The 17,302-nt window shown below is 39.8% G+C and overlaps 1 pseudogene across 1 annotated transcript; it reads left to right on the top strand.

Moving 5' to 3' along the window:
- The first annotated feature begins 1,454 nt into the window (after nt 1-1,454).
- Nucleotides 1,455-4,319, top strand: LOC143540814 (UDP-rhamnose/UDP-galactose transporter 2-like; annotated as a pseudogene). Its single transcript, XR_013136648.1, has 5 exons — nt 1,455-1,672; nt 2,936-3,120; nt 3,200-3,400; nt 3,489-3,656; nt 3,749-4,319. The product of XR_013136648.1 is annotated as a UDP-rhamnose/UDP-galactose transporter 2-like (transcript).
- The last annotated feature ends 12,983 nt before the right edge of the window (nt 4,320-17,302 follow it).

Genomic DNA, 17,302 nt, shown 5'->3' with positions numbered 1-17,302 from the left:
TAATTTTAAACCTCTCATGAACATAGTGGGATTGTCAAATTTGAAGGACCATTGTGTAAAGCTACAGAGAATTTTTTGATCATATTCACTAAATCGTCATTGTTGAACACTTGCTAGGAAAAATCACATTGCATAAGTTGTAAACAGATGAATGTGAATCACTTTTAAGCAGATAATTGCTTACATGATTTTCACAGTTACCTAAAATAGTATATGTGATATAACGTGTCTTTTTAAATAAAATTTACTTCTAGCATATGTTTTTACGGTTTCTCAACATATCCATAAGTAAAAGAGATATAATGGTTAGCATTTGTTTTCACTTCTTGGTACCTAAAACCAAACATATATTACGATATTAAACAACTTCATATACATTCTCAAGAAAAAAACAAGTACTTCTTTTGTTGCATTTCACTAAAGTGAAAGGGTAAGATAAAAAAACGTATAAAAAACATGTCAAAAATCTAGTAATCAAACACTTAAATGTGATTAATATAAACGTCATCAACCCGTTTATAATATTTACATACATATTTATCTATTTTCTACTACAAATTCATCCAAAGAACATGTTGAATGCAAACATAACCTTAAAGACTAAATAAAAATAAAAGTACATTTACTATTCTCTTAAGTAAACACGTTCCAACTAATTAACATATTAAGGAAAACATTCATTATTTAAATATTTATTTTATTAATTTACTGTAAACATCACCAAATACATACAACAATAAAGTCCTCGGATCCTCTAGGAATCGTTTAATTACCAAATTATTCCGATATGAAAAATGAGAATATTTAACATCTTTTTAACCAATTCGATCTGGTTTCAGCCTTTGAACCTATTAACTCTGATTTGAATACCAAACACCCATACATAGACATCATTTTATCTTAATATTATTTATAAAAAAAGTTGAACGAGAGTATGAACATTATTTATATAAAAAGAAATTAGCAAGTTGGTGTGGCAAGAAATTAGCAAATGGTGTAAAATTCCTTCCACTTTTGCGTTTACGATAGACAACCTGTTTAATGTCCATAAGCACATCCCAAGCCACTTCAATAAGAAAAGAATAGTACAGTCGATCATTTTGGTTGGCTGCTGGAGCTTATGGTGAGCCCGTAACAAGCTCATTTTCTCGGATGTCCCTATAAGGGCAGAAAAAAATGATTGGTGAAATCAAGTTTTTGACATTCATTTGGATTAAATATAGGTCTGTGACTCTAGACTAGAAGAAATTGAGGAGATTTGATTTGTAATAGTGTCTTTTTCGTGTGGTGTTTTGTCTCGCCTGCTAGTTGCTTGATAGGCTGTTTGATTTTTAATAAAACTTGCTGTTCGAAAAAAAAACAATTATTATTATTATTATTGAAACTAGATCACCGTTCAAAAACAATTATTCTGATATCCATCCTGGAATCCTGAATTCTTCTTACTGTCAATCATCATCATCACACTCCATTTGTACTTGTTCAAATCACCGTCTGTTATCCTCATTCTTCAGATTCAATTTTGACTAGAAGAAGAGAATGACGGAGAGTGAGAAGAAAGCTTCACCGGTGTCGGATGTCGGTGCATGGGCGATGAATGTCATAAGCTCCCTCGGGATTATTATGGCCAATAAGCAGCTCATGTCCGCTAACGGCTACTCTTTTACTTTCGGTTAGTTACTTACTTAGTTCAATTCTGTTCAGATCTCGGTTATTTGTGTAGATCTGAAAACCTAGAGTTAATGTGAGCTCAATTTGGATATTGAGATCGTGTTTTAGGTTTAGGTTACGGTGAATTCGTGATTACGATGTCTACATTGCAATAATTATGTATGAATTGTGTCATTTTGTGTAATTGACTTCGTTAAGTAGATCGATTAACTTACCACTACCAGATCTTCGGTTTGATTGTTGGTTACTTGATTGAACTGAAGAATTCCGTACTAGTTTGTTAGATTAGCTGGTAGTTTGGAGATTGCGATCGTGTTTTAGGTTTAGGTTACGGTGAGTTGGTGTTTACGATGTCTGCATTGCGTCAATTATGTATGAATTGTGTAAAATTAACTTCGTTATGTAGATCGATTAAACTTCTGTGAACGTAAATGTCGATTTACCAGATCTTCACTGTGTTTTCTGATTATTTGATTCAACAGAAGAATTCGGCTCTGCTTTACTAGATTAACTGTTTGCTTGGAGATTACAATCATGTTTTAGGTTTAGGTTAGAGTGAAATGATGTTTCCAGTGTCTGCATTGCTTCAATTATGCGCGAACTGTGTATAATTGACTTTGTTATATAGATCGATCAAGTTTAGTGAAATTATGTGTTAACTTTCGTGATCTTCACTTTGATTGTTGATTACAAGATTGAACTGAAGAATTCAGCTGTAGAGCCTGTAGTTTATTAGATTAACTGTTTGCTTACTCTGTATTGAGTGTAGTTTAGAGATTTCAATCATGTTTTAGGATTAGTTACGATGAAACAGTGTTTACAATGTCTACATTGCATAATTCTGCATGAATTGTGTACTGTTACTTAGATCAATCAAACTTCTATGAACTTAAGTATCTACTTTCCAGATCTTCGCTTATTGAACGATAGAATTGAGCTCTACTTTAGTAGATTAACTGTTTGACTACTGTTAATTGAGTCTGTTTTAAAGATCACAATCCTGTTGTAGGTTTAGGTTACAACGAGATGGTGTTTGCATTGTCTACATTGCATCGATTATGCACGGATTATGTAAATTTGAGTACATTATATGGATCGATCTAACTTTTGTGAACTTAAGTATCGACTTTCCAGATCTTCAGTTAGATTGTTGATTACTTGATTCAACTTAATCTGTTTTCTATATCTCTCTGTGTGATTGTTGATTATTTTTTGATTTTTATATCTTTACTGATTGGATTTAGTGCAATTTTGTTTTGTGCAGCCACAACATTAACAGGATTTCACTTTGCTGTAACTGCACTGGTGGGATTTGTTTCAAATTCTACTGGATACACGTCAGCAAAACATGTTCCATTATGGGAACTTCTCTGGTTTTCCATTGTTGCGAATATGTCAATCACAGGGATGAACCTCAGCCTTATGCTTAACTCAGTTGGATTTTACCAAGTATGTAACTATAAATTTTATGAAATTTCACAATTTCCACTTTTACAATTCCAAGGATTAAGCTTTTATTATTGTGCAGATCTCCAAACCGAGCATGATTCCAGTGGTTTGTGTGATGGAATGGATTCTTCATAACAAACGGTACTCAAAAGAAGTCAAAGTTTCTGTTGTGGTGGTGGTTATAGGCGTTGGTGTTTGCACTGTGACTGACGTTAAAGTTAATGCTAAAGGTTTTATATGCGCATGCGTAGCAGTGCTCGCGACATCATTGCAACAGATTGTGAGTAAACGTGTATTTAATCACGTTTATTGTTAATATTCTTAAATGCTCGCGAATCTTTATTAATAATTTTGATTTTACTTTTCAGTCAATCGGCTCGTTACAGAAGAAATACTCAATTGGAGCATTTGAATTATTGAGTAAAACCGCTCCAATTCAAGCTATCTCGCTTCTTGTATTGGGCCCGTTCATCGATTATTATCTAAGTGGAAATTTGATTTCCAGTTACATGAAAAACATATCTTCTGGTGCTGTTGTAAGCAAAACTTACTCCATTTTCTTTAATTTCAAATTCAAATTATTTTGATAACTATAGAATTAAAACTAATTAAATATCACTAATTACAGATTTTCATACTGATATCATGCTCACTGGCGGTCTTCTGCAATATTAGTCAGTACCTCTGCATCGGGCGGTTTTCAGCTGTGTCGTTTCAGGTTTTAGGTCACAGTGTGTGTGTTGACCTTAGGGTGGCTGTTGTTTGACTCAGAGTTGACTTTCAAGAACATAGCAGGAATGCTTGTTGCGGTTGCGGGTATGGTGATTTATAGTTGGGCGGTTGAGGTTGAAAAGGCGGCTGCTAATAGCTTACCGCATTCTAAACACAGTTTGACCGAAGAGGAGTTGAATTTATTGAAAGATGGATTGGAGAAAGGTCCAATTAGGGATGTTGAATTTGGGGAGGATAAATAGGAAGATTTGAGGTTTGTGTTAGAGATTATAGTTCGGTTGTTTTTTAACGTGGTTTTGTTGATGTTGATGTTAATGTTTGTGTTCGTGTCCGATGTGCATTCAGAGATTAGAGGATAAAAGTGAGGGATTTGAATCTATAGTTTTATTGTAGCTTTTTAAGCTCATTTGTTCATGCAATTATAGATATGATTCTTGTGTCAATTCAACAGATTTTACTTGTATCAACTGCTTGATTGGCTTTTTTGCTTACTGAAAGTTTGTATTAATTTTTTTAAAAATCATAATACATGTCCATAGTATTCCATACTCCTAAAAGTGAAAAGAAGTTAAATAAAGAAAAAAAAAGCTCGGTTTGGTTTACATGACTAGTTTCAAGTTTCGAACTCCTGGTTAGACTGTTAAATCGTCAAAACTGAATCGTATACCTCAGATTATTAACCGGGCGACTTGCATTTTTAGTTGGTTCAGTCTATATAATAGTTTATGAACATCCCTACTTGTATCTACGAGATTGCTAAGGGTTTTGAGTTCTTATAAACTCGGATTCGATTATGACTTCATATGATCACACGAGTAAACCAGATGACAAATATTGCTTTTTAGCAAATATGAAGTTCAGGTGTTTATACATCATTTTACAGAAAAACATAATAACAATATTATGAAAATAAAATTTTTAGTACAAAATCCGAATACAAAACATGGGTTTATAAGAAAGAAAACAACCATACTCATTACTCAGTATAATCCCACCTACATCAAAACTATTAGAAGTGTACGTGGAGAGTGGAATATAAACGAACCATGTCTTTAACTCTTTCTCCAATGGATAGAAATGTTGCTTTCAGGGAGACCTCATCTCCATAAAAGCATACATAAACCTGAAAAGTATATCAAAAACATGAGAACATATCATCATCATCATCATCGTACTCAGTATATCCCACCAATAGCAATGCTATGGTAGGGTCTGAGGAGGGTAAGATGTAGACAGCCTTACCTCTATCCCATAGAGATAGAGAGGCTGCTTCCGGTGAGACCCCCGGCTCGATAGTAGTTTTGAATCAAGCCTTGGACATAAGACACATAACACTCAATCATCGGGACACCGGCTGATTGGTGCATGTGCCCTTGTCTTTCGGCTATCAACGCCACCACATGATGCCTGATTAACCTTCCGCCACTTTTAACGTTATTTTCACGTGATTAGTAAAATAACGTAAAAACATGAGAACATATAACGTAAAGAATTGATAAAACAACATCACAACATAGTATATTAGATTAGTAATCAACAAACATATTGTAGGGAATTAAATATACACAGTAAGTTAGTAACACATAAAAAACACAGGTAAAGGAAGACAAGAAGTGTCCTGCGAAAACCACCAGCCCTAACGTTATAAGACCACACTATAACACAACGTTATGAGCTCTTAGAAATCTTTAACCTTAATCCTATATTTTTACGAAACTATCATGTGTATCTAGAATATAGATCCAAAATCCAAATTCTAATGCATACTACAATAATGAGTAGTTTATACTTTATACACTATCTTTGGCTGGATATGCATCAATGATTCAATAATAATAGTTCGTTTATAAATGATGCAAACCCATGAGAAAAGTTTATGAATTTCCAATCCTTTTTTTAATCTTCTATTATATCTTCTTTCTATACACATTAAAGATATATGTGTGTGCTACCACGTTTATATGTATGTCCAAAAATAAAATAAAAAAAATTAATATCTGTTGTAGCAGCTAATATATCCCTAAGTAGAAATGGGTACTTTCTTATTTACACTCACATGGCTCAACTACAGAGAGTGGTCACTATTAGCATTAATTGAAGTGTCAAGAAACATCTACATGGACCAGACATTAAATTGGCTAACATCCCAAATGTTTTCTTTCTATTGAGCAGTTAATTAACATTCAAAATAATTTATCATGGTTAGGTAACTTGGTTGAGTCTCTATTAAACATAAAATGAAGATGAGTATTAATGTGGGCCCAAGTATTGAAGACCGGGCAATTATGTATTTGGAGGCCTAAGATCGTGCTATAAAATGTGGCCCACGAAAACGGGCATAACTTGGCCCACGAAGCTCCATTTCAGGCCTATTACCAGTCAAATCGAAGCTTGAGACAAGAGCACATTGTGGCAAACGTCTATGGCGGTTTGGCCCTTGTCCGAAGCCTAAAAACGCCTCCTAAATAAAGTTTTGGGGTTTTTTATGTTTTTTCAGCACTTTTTATGTTTTTGTTTTTGAATTTGTGTTTGGTCCATGACCCATTTTAGGCCCATTTCGTATTAGACTCTTTATTTATATGCTGGTTATGTAATCTGGATGGACAGACTTGAATTTTATAATAATTATTTTTTCTCTTCATTTTTCCTGACCTATGGGTGGGATTTTTAGGGTTTTGGAAGTTCATCACGGGTATTCGTTGAATCAACGTGATTCGATCTTCATTATCGTTTTACCGTTGCATCAGTATTATTGATGATTTGCATTTTTGTAGTGGGGTTTTGACTAAAATTATGAACAAATCTTTAATGATGCATTTTTGTGTTATTACATATGGGTGTTTTGGACTTTTGGCTGTCTTAGGGGTATAAGGGTATTGAGTACATAATAGATATGGCGTATTCATAACTTTATAATAAGATTTTAAACGAAAGTCAAAGATAGTCAAAGTCACTTGGTATGAATGTATTTTAACGAGGAGCAAATGATGATGGAGTTTAAAGTCAATTGGATGGATTGGAGTTTTTAGCACTTAATTATAGCGTCACGTGTTAATTTTTGTCTCATCACATATCAAAAGTCAGATTAAACATGCTTGAGTTATAATTCATGGAAAAAGGGACCTTAAGTGGAATTAAAGTGGTACTTGTGTTTAAAACGTGTTTATTCCCAAACATAGTTAGGATTTGAATCTTGTGTATGAAAGTGCCAAAATCAAAATCATACGGAAAAAAAAAAGTCGAATTTCGTTTTCATTAAAGAATAACCATCAATAATTAAACGAAGCTAATGTAACATGCATTAAGTCTAATGCAACCGTTTTATAGTACAACTTTTTTTACATACAATGGAACTTTTTTTTTACATCCAAATAGTTTTTCATATACTTAAATGCAACAATTTATTTTAGTTTCATTTACATAGGAGACAAAATACGATAAAATAAAAAGATGTTTCATTAAGAATCATGTGTTTGTCACTGCTACACGATATTAAAAAAGGTATCATATAAAAAGATTTGTAACTCGGCTTGAGTGTGCCAATGTGGTATTGGACTATTAGTTATTCTAAAATATATAAATTATTCTAAAATATAAAAGTCTATTTTATTCTATCTTGATTTCATGGATTATTTGTACTTTAAAGTTTAGTAATATTGTTAAAGCACACGTCAAAAGGGTCGTAGATGAGATGTAGATGAAGGAAATGTTGTTGTGTTGGGAATGGTAGCTCACACCTTAGGTGTTTCTAATTAGTTTAACCATAAGACGGTCCAAATCATATAGGTAAATGTTTTGTTTCGCTTTCAAATTTGTATCACTAATCACACCGAATTATGAGGACACATGTCGGACAATTTTATAAACATATATTTTTATATCATACCTAAAAAAACACACACTTTTATAAAATATATATTAGATGTCTGATTTAAGATATTTGGTTATTTGTTAAAGTTGGTTTTAAATACCAGGATGCTTATTCTCATTATATAATAGTAGAATGACTGAATGAGTATGAAATTTAATTACGGTGTGAATTACTTTATCACTTCTTGTGAATTGTTTAGATTGTTTAGATGTTGGTGTATGCACTTTGATTGAACCGGGAGGATTTCTATTCAAATATTTGAATCAAATGATTTAGTCGACAAACTTAAAGCTTACAATTATCTTTATGTCACACCCCCGACTTAGGGCCTAGGCGTGTGATCACAAGTTGGTATATGTTTTGTAAATATATCAGAGTTTATGGATTAATTTTAGCAGAAGACTTTAGGTTGAATATAATATTAATTTACATTGAAAATTTACTCGTGAATTAAATACTCGAGTATCGTTTTACAAAACATATGTTTCATATTACAAGGATTTTAGTTATCAAAAAGGAGACATCTTGTACGCGCTTCTATCTTCATATAGACTCCAATCCTTGCTAATGCTACTTATCCTTAATTACCTGCAATGGGTTGGAAAAATGCGTTAGCTATATGCTGGTGAACACGTATGACTCAATAAAACATTTTGAATGACGATTACAATACAAATGTAGTTTTCTTGACAATCTCAGCGGAAGCATTTCTACTTCCGGTATATGTACCACTGCCCTACACATACAACGGTATTCCCCGAGCCAAACGGCCCTAAACTGAGAACTGGTCATGACTGTTTAAGCTCGCGGCTTCATTGCCTTTTTGATTGATTGATTGAGCTTTAACAGTTATGTTTGGATCCAGACACATGCGTATTCGGTCTGAGTTGATATTATTATCTACTTTGTATTATAACGTTTTAGAGATTTCATTATCTCATGTAGACATTGATTGACTCGTTAAGACAAACACCCGTTCGTCTCATTGAGTATAAACATGTTTTGACTGATTGAAAAGGTTAACGTATTCACCTGTACCGTTGGTGTTGAAAATCTTGACTGATTGATTGAGTGATTGTGAATGATATTAACCTATACATAAATAGGTTCGTATGAATGTTTTGAATGATGTTAAGCTATGATTGTAAGTTTAACCTTGAAATCGTTTATCTTTGATTGTGAATGAAAACACTTGTTTTATGTGACGTTTGATATAGCATGCTTTGGCCTAATAGGTTCTATCACGTTGGTAAGTTTCTCCGTAAACGGGTCCCTCGGTTGATTGGGATTTGTACGAATTACTTTTCCTTAGGCAAGAAACTTACTACTAGTGATATCCCCCTTCTAGTTACTACATGCCCGTCAAAATATATCTTTCGTTTAACATTACTTCATCATGAAGTAACGTTTATGAAAACATGATTGTGAATGATTTGTAAAATACGATTGAAGAGGTATGTACCCGCCAGCGAGGCGGGTCAACCCACAAGATATAGACGAGGCTTGAAATCAAGACATTATGAAGGCACAAAGCCAAAACCTATGCGCATGGCGCATATCACATATGCTCACGCATATCACATATGCTCATGCATCACATGCTCAGGCATCACATATGCTCACGCATCACATATGCTCACGCACCACATATGCTCACGCATATCACATATGCGCGTGGCGCATCCGCGAGTGGCGCATATCACATGCTCGTGCATATCACATCTGCGCATGAAACATCTGCGCGTGAGAATAAAGAGAAGACCTCGCGCATCCTCAGGATAGGCGCATATCACACATGCACATAATCAACCTCGTCCTTATCCAAATCAGGATTAGGGCAACCTTGATTGTGCACGTCAGACAACCTTCCAGAAGGTATCTTTTTAAGGAATAAGAATATGCTGATGTTGACAGCTGCCAATGAAAGGTGGACAACTCAGCAAAACCCATGTGCTACCACGTGATTATAACCAATGAAAAAGCACCAGGTGTCCCAAGGACACGTGGCGCAAAGCAATTGGAGGAGGCCAACAAGGCCCTAATTAGGTCTGAGCCCAATCATTGGAAACCCTAGCACTATAAATACATCATCAACTCCACAAGGAGAGACACATCCAATTACACAGTATTCAGCTATATTAAGCAATACACTCCATTTTCCTTACTCTCATATTATTATCTTCTCCTACAAACTCTTATTCTCACACCGGAGGGTTACCCCAAAGAGGACCCCTCTGTCCCTTTCTGAGGGGTAAGTTTACGGTGCTGTTCATTTTGTAGGTGGAAGAATCCAGATCCAAGAGAACCATCGGTGAAATAGCATAATCACACCCGAGGAAAGTAGATCGTCTACCAGTGAGTCGATCCACGTTTCTTCATTGGCACCATCACCTGTTACAACGGCAACAAGATCTCATCAGATCTCTAAAAAAAAAAAAAAAACAAATTTTCACCATGGTTTCTGCGTTCGTAACGTTGATCAAGTTCTGGAGGATATTGAACGTGAGGATGTTAATGAGGGACAGCAGTTTCTGAGGGTGCCGCGTGATTCTACGCGCACCACCAGTAACCGTCCCTTCATCACAACTCCTCATGGCCAGACTGAAACTCCTCCAGACGATCTCACGTTACAAAATCTTACCGGCGCGAAACAAAAAGGACCAATGGGTCCAGAAGATGAAACCAATGACCCCAAAGAATGGCTCATAAACGAGCAACGACGTCTAATGGACAAGTACAATGAGCTGGTCAAACACAAAAAGACAGCCGACTTAACACAAAGGCTAGCGTTTGACAAGCAAAACGTTCATGGAACAAAAAGGGCGCGCGCGCCGGAAGATGGTCATTCTGTTCACACTGCACACACTGAGTTTAGTGATGAAGAAGTGCACAGCATGAGGAAGACGCGAGATACTCATGCAGGAGGCTCACAGCTCCGCGCGCACGTGAACATGGCGCCTGGAGCCAAAGCCGATCTGGATCTGCACACGCCGTACAGCCCACCAGTGAGAGGGCAAGTGGACGTAACCACACCGTACAGGCCAGCCATCTTGGTGAAACATTCAAAGTTCACTGAGCGCATCGCGAAGGCCCCCATTCAGCACAAAACCAAGATGCCAAGTGGTTTGGGCAAATATGACGGCACAACAGATCCAGATGATTTCTTACAAGGTTTTTACAACACTGGAAACCTAGAAAGCTGGACGATGCCAACATGGTGTCACATGTTTGCTCGCTGCCCTCACGAGCGCGGCGCGTGTCTGGTTCGAGAGCTTGCCGACTGGGCAGATCGATGGGTTCGAGGAACTATTGGAAAAGTTCCAAGCCCACTTCGTACAGCAGCGCAGACACACGCGCGACCCGGATGACATCATGCACTGCGTGCGCAAGAATGATGAAACGATTGAAGACTGCATAACTCGTTTCAATCAGGAGTCTCTGGCAATCGGAGGTATCACTGAGCAACTCTTGCGCGTGGCCTTTATACAAGGCGCGCGTAGTGACCAACTCCGCCGAGCTCTCGTAAGCAGAGATGGCATGCCAACCACTTGGGCCAAGCTAATGGAAGCATCGCGAGTCTTCGCGAGAAATGAAAAACAAATTGCCCAAGATAGGGCAAGAGAAAGAGGGCATCAAGCTGAGACACCGCGCAGCAACGAAAGAAGGGGCAAACAGAACTCTGTATGGTCCAGGTTGCAACCAACCAGTTTTTCTTCCACAGAAAAGCAGGCGCAACCAAGCTCACCTTAGCCCCAAAAAGACGTTCGTAATCGCGCGGAGGGTGACAAGAGGGAAGGCGGCAGAGATCCTAACAGACCTCTGCCAAGAATATGGACTCCCCTCACTAAAACGCCTTCACAAGTGTTAAGCACTGAGAATGTCCAGTTCAAAAGCCCCAAGCCACTACACTACAAGGGACCATCAAGCGGTGGCAAGTACTGTGAGTTTCACAAGTCCACAGGACACAACACTGATGCATGCCACCACTTGAAGGATGCAATTGAAAAAGATGTGAAATCAGGCAAGCTGGCTCACCTGGTGAAAAACTCAAGACCAGAAAATGAACAACCAGAAGGAGCCTCAGCCAGCAAAAAGTACAAAAGAATCTGTGTAGCCGAGGGAGGAAGGCAAGGGCAAATATCAAGAAAGAGAAGCGCGCAAATCCAAGGAGATTGGCGCGAACAACAAGTAATCTTCCCAAGAATCAGGGGAGGCCCTTCTATCAGCAGTCCTCTTGTCATCACTACACACATTGCTCATTATGAAGTGTCAAAAGTCCTGGTGGACACTGGCAGCGAATCAGACATCATGTATGAGCAATGTTTCAGGAAACTGGATCCGGCAGACCAAGCAAGGCTTGAAATTGTGAATGCGCCAATCTCTGGTGTTTCAAATGAAATCATTCATCCCCTAGGTCAAATACAATTTGAACTAACCATGGGGGATGAAAAACACAAGCGAGCCGAAGTTGTCAACTTCTTGGTCTTGCCCACCACTTCATGCCACAATATGATCTTGGGTAGGGGAACGATTGCCCAATTCAACGCCATACCGTCGCCAGCGCACGGCGCGTTGGGGTTCCCAACACCAACAGGTGTAACTTTTGTATACCGAGATCATTTGTGTGCAGTGACAACTACTCCGCGGGAAGGGAGAATGAAACTTCCAATGGCAGACAACGCGCCAGAGGAATGGATTCTCAACCCAAAATTCCCGGAGCAAACAATCACAATTGGCGCTACGATATCAGACACACGAGGTTGAGAATGAAAAGATTGCTCACAGCATATATGTCGGTCTTCACGTGGCAACACTCTGATATGACTAGGGTTCCGCTAGACCTGGCGCAACATTCTCTCAACACGTTCAAGTCTGTAGAGCCAATTGCTCAAAAGAAGAGAGTCATGGGGGATGAGAAGGCGAGGGCCATGAATGAGCAGGTTGAGGACCTATTGCGCGCAAACATCATCCGCCCGATACGATACCAGACATGGGTAGCCAATCCTGTGATGGTAAAGAAAAGTAACGGGTCGTGGAGGATGTGCATTGACTTCAAGGACCTCAACAAAGCGTGCCCAAAAGATTGTTACCCCTCCCAAACATCGACGCAAAGGTGGACTCCGTGGCGCCATTCAAGCTCAAATGTTTCCTGGATGCCTACAAGGGCTATCACCAGATTCAAATGGCACCACAAGACGAGGACAAGACCGCCTTCAGAACCGACAAGGGTGTTTTTTGTTACACAAAAATGCCCTTTGGTTTGAAGAATGCGGGAGCCACCTACCAAAGACTTATGGATGCTGTTTTCAACGAGCAAATTGGAAGAAACCTAGAAGTCTACGTGGATGATTTGGTGATCAAAAGCAGGGAGGAAAAACAAATGCTCAAAGACATCGAAGAAACCCTTGGGCGCCTAAAGGAAGTTAACATGAAGCTCAATCCGAGCAAATGCACTTTCGGCGTACAAGAGGGAAAATTTCTAGGAGTAATGGTCACCAAGGATGGTTTCAAGGTGAACCCAGAAAAGGTGGAGGCCATCCTTGACATGCCCTCGCCATCCACCATGAAAGAAGTCCAGAAGCTGAATGGTAGATTGGTTTCAATCAACAGGTTCCTAGCGAACCATGCAAGCAAATCTACCCCATTTGTCAACACATTGAGGAATTGCTTAAAGAAAAGCCAATTCAAATGGACTCCTAAGGCCGAGCAAGCTTTCAGTGAGATAAAAGAATGTTTGATAAATCTGCCCGCACTCACAGCTCCACTTCCTGGTGAAACTTTGACATTGTACCTATCAGCAGGAGAGCGCGCCATCGGCGCAGTATTGTTGGTGGATCGCAAGGGAATCCAAACGCCAATATACTATGTGAGTCGGGTGCTGACAGATCCTGAGACGCGCTACTCCATTATGGAAAAGTTAGTTTTGTCACTAACACACGCGTCGCGCAAGCTTCATAGATATTTCAATGGTCATCCCATTGAAGTACTGACTGGTTACAACATCCAGCAAGTCCTGCGGCGCCCCGCGCTCTCGGGAAGGCTAACAAAATGGGCGCTGGAATTAGGAGAGCACACGATCGCCTATAAGCCCCGTCCAGCAATAAAGGGACAAGTCTTGGCTGATTTCATTACCGAAGTCCCCGAAGGAAAAATTGAAGAGGCTCAGCGCGAGGTAGACCCTCCGCGAGCCAATGATGAAGAAAATGTGTGGAGATTATTCACCGACGGAGCTTCAAACAACGAAGGATCCGGCGCAGGCCTCAAGCTGGTGGATCCAGAGAATCAGGAATATACTTACGCCATCAGGTTGGACTTCAAGAGCACCAACAATGAGGCTGAGTATGAAGCCCTGCTGGCTGGCCTGCGCATCGCGCACAAATTCGGAGTTAAAAACTAGAGGCCCATGTTGATTCATACTTGGTAGCAGTACAGGTCAATGGCCTTTATGATGCCAAGGAGAACACCATGCCTCTGTATCTAGAGCAGGCGAAAAAGCTCATCGAGCAATTTGACTGCTTCAGAATCATTCATATTCCGCGCAGTGAAAACAAATCTGCCGACGCGCTGAGCAAGATGGCATCAACCAGCTTCGATCACTTTGGCAATGATGTCAGAGTAGAAGTAATGAGCAACCCGTCGGTGGGAGCGAAGTCTGTCCTTGTAACTCATACAACCCCTTCATCATGGATAACTCCAATAATGGAATTCTTGAAGGAGGGAAAAGTACCAGACGATCGCGCACAGGCGAGGAAGATAAGGCACAAGTCGCAAAACTATGAACTGCTTGATGGTACACTATATCGACGCTCTTATCTTGGACCGCTCATGAAATGCCTTGATGCTGAGGAAGCAAGCTATGTGATCAGAGAGATACACGAAGGAATCTGTGGAATACATGCTGGCCCGCGCATGGTTGTTACCAAGGCAATGAGCGCAGGTTACTATTGGCCAGGCATGTACTTGGACGCTTTAAAAGAGATCCAAAAATGCAAAGCATGTCAGAGCTATGCGCCAAACACCATGCGGCCAAAGAACAACTTGATTCCGGTGACCTCCGCATGGCCTTTCCACAAATGGGCAATCGATATTGTGGGTCCCCTACCGCAAGCGCAAGGGCGAGTAAAATTTTTGGTAGTGGCAGTAGACTATTTTACAAAATGGGTTAAAGCCAAGCCACTAGCAAAAATCACAGCCGAAGCGATGAAGCAGTTTATCTGGAGCCACATCATATGCCGTTTTGGCTTGCCCATGGAAATTGTGAGCGATAATGGCAAACAATTCACTGACAAGAAGATATCCAGCTGGCTCAAAGAATTGCGCATCAACCAAATTTTCACTTCAGTATACCACCCTCAGGGGAATGGCCAAGTGGAACGCGCGAACCAAAGCTTGCTGAATGGGCTGAAGAAAAGGTTAGAGGGAGAATCCCATTCTTGGGTTGACGAGCTACCTAATGTCCTGTGGGCGCACAGGACATTAAGCAAAACCAGCAATGGTGAATCCCCGTTCAGCCTAACCTATGGAACGGAGGCAATGATTCCAGCAGAAATTGGATGCCCATCCCATAGAGTGCTCATGATGAGCAAGATTGATAACGAGCGCGAAAGAAGGTTGGATCTCAACTTACTTGAAGGGCGCAGAGAGGCGGCTATCATCAGTGAAGCCAAATACAAGAAAAAACTGGAAAAATATTACAACCAGCGCGTGAAAGAATGCCACTTCAAGAAAAATGATTTTGTCCTTCGAAACAATGAAGCTAGCCGCGCGATACCCCCGGGAAAAATGTCACCCAATTGGGAGGGACCTTATCAAGTCTTGGAAGAATTGGGAAAAGGCGCATACGCTTTAAAAGATTTGAATGGAAAGAAGATCCCGCGCGCATGGAACGCGGCACAGCTTAGAAAATGTTTCATGTAAAAAATGTCAAGTTTGTAATCAAGGCTTTTTAAGCCATTATGAATAATGATACGCGCTATCTTCTCTTAATGAGGATTCTATTACCTTTTGCATACATGTTTCACACTTCCCTTTATTAATTTTGAGCAATATGACAACATTGTATTGACATCAAAACAAAATAAAACGAAGTAAAACATACATGCGCGAGCTTCAAGCTCAAACGCGTTAACGAGTCTTAACTCTAAAACGTCAGGGCCTTAGCCCAATAATATGAGCCTTAGCTCAGGGCCTTAGCCCAATAATGTGAGCCTTAGCTCAAATCACTCACAACATCCATCCTACATGCTGCGTAGCCTGACCATAAAAATACCTAAGCACAACTAAGGCAAAGCAAATGCCAAAACATAGTTGTTAAGGTCTCAGGTTGAGGTTGCGCATGAAATTGTAATGGATATCTGAGTAACACATACTGACACGTAAAGGCTAAAAAACTCATAGTTCCCTATAATAAATGCGAGATAACGTCGCGCAAAAGAGGAATAATGAAAACGCCAAGGCACGTGTCAACATAATCAAGATATGGCAAAATCACTTACAATATGACAAGGATTAAGTATAATAATTTCCTTACAACCTTGTTCTTATTTCAACATGCAAGCATATCTTATATTCAACAAGCAAACATGCAATATAAAGAGATGAATGGGGAATGCGCAAGATGCGAAGAAGGGAAAAACAAAATTTCATTCCAAAGCATTGAAATTTACAAGTTTACAAGATGAAGAGATACAAACTACAAATAAAAATAAAAAACATGAAGGGCTTCTCAAGTCTCCACGTCGACGTCAGCCTCTTCATAGTCCTTATCACCGCCCTCAGCATCTGGCGCAGCCCGCTCCTCGTCATCTCCAAACTGACCATAGTCAAGTTGTTCGTCCTGAATGGAGTCTTCTATCACAATAGTGTCAGGAGCGGATCCTTTGGCCACGCCAGAGCCGCTAGCAGGGGCAGCATTCCCCGCGCCATCATCGCTGCCACCAGCCCCTTCGTACTCGTCAAGTAATTTCTTTAGCGCGCCGAGATCGGGCTGGTCAGCAAGCGCGGATATCTGCAAATCATAAGGAAAAATATGAGTACAAAAAGACTTGGAAAATAAGTCAAGGTAATCTCATTAAGGTTAAAATACCTGCCCAAGGATGGGAATGGGAGTATTCAAATACTTCTCCCCCATCGCGGCCATGTCCGCGCAGGCAACGTCGCTCTGATAAGGGTAGTCAGATGGGTTCTTCTTCAACATGCCATATTCATAGCCATCCTTAAACCCTTCAGCTCGACCTACCAAGCGCGCGGCAGCGTTGCAATCCATCACAAGGGCCTGAAACTCGTCTGAGTATTTCATCGCGTAAGCGCAACGAGTCGTACCCTGTGAGATTAGCCATTGGCGATCCTGCGCGAGGGAAGCAACAGACGTCTCAAGAGCAGGAATCTGAGAGTTTAACAACTCAACAGTTTCCTTAGTCTGTTTCAGCTCCTCTTTGTCGGACGCTGCTGCCGCCAGGGCTTCTTCCTTTTCCGCTCGCGCAAGCTCGAGTGCTTCCTGGCTAGACGCTGCCGTCGCCAAGGCTTCATCTTTCTCGGCCTGCGCGGCCGCCAGCTCCTTCTTCAGGCGCGCAACCTCAC

Source organism: Bidens hawaiensis, unplaced genomic scaffold (assembly GCF_021521415.1).
Source record: "Bidens hawaiensis isolate Kalapana, Puna unplaced genomic scaffold, B.hawaiensis_p1.1 tig00012335_1, whole genome shotgun sequence".
NCBI classification, from domain to species: Eukaryota; Viridiplantae; Streptophyta; class Magnoliopsida; order Asterales; family Asteraceae; genus Bidens; species Bidens hawaiensis.
The sequence above is the reverse complement of the archived record's forward strand: the minus strand, read 5'-3'. Positions and strand labels throughout refer to the sequence as shown.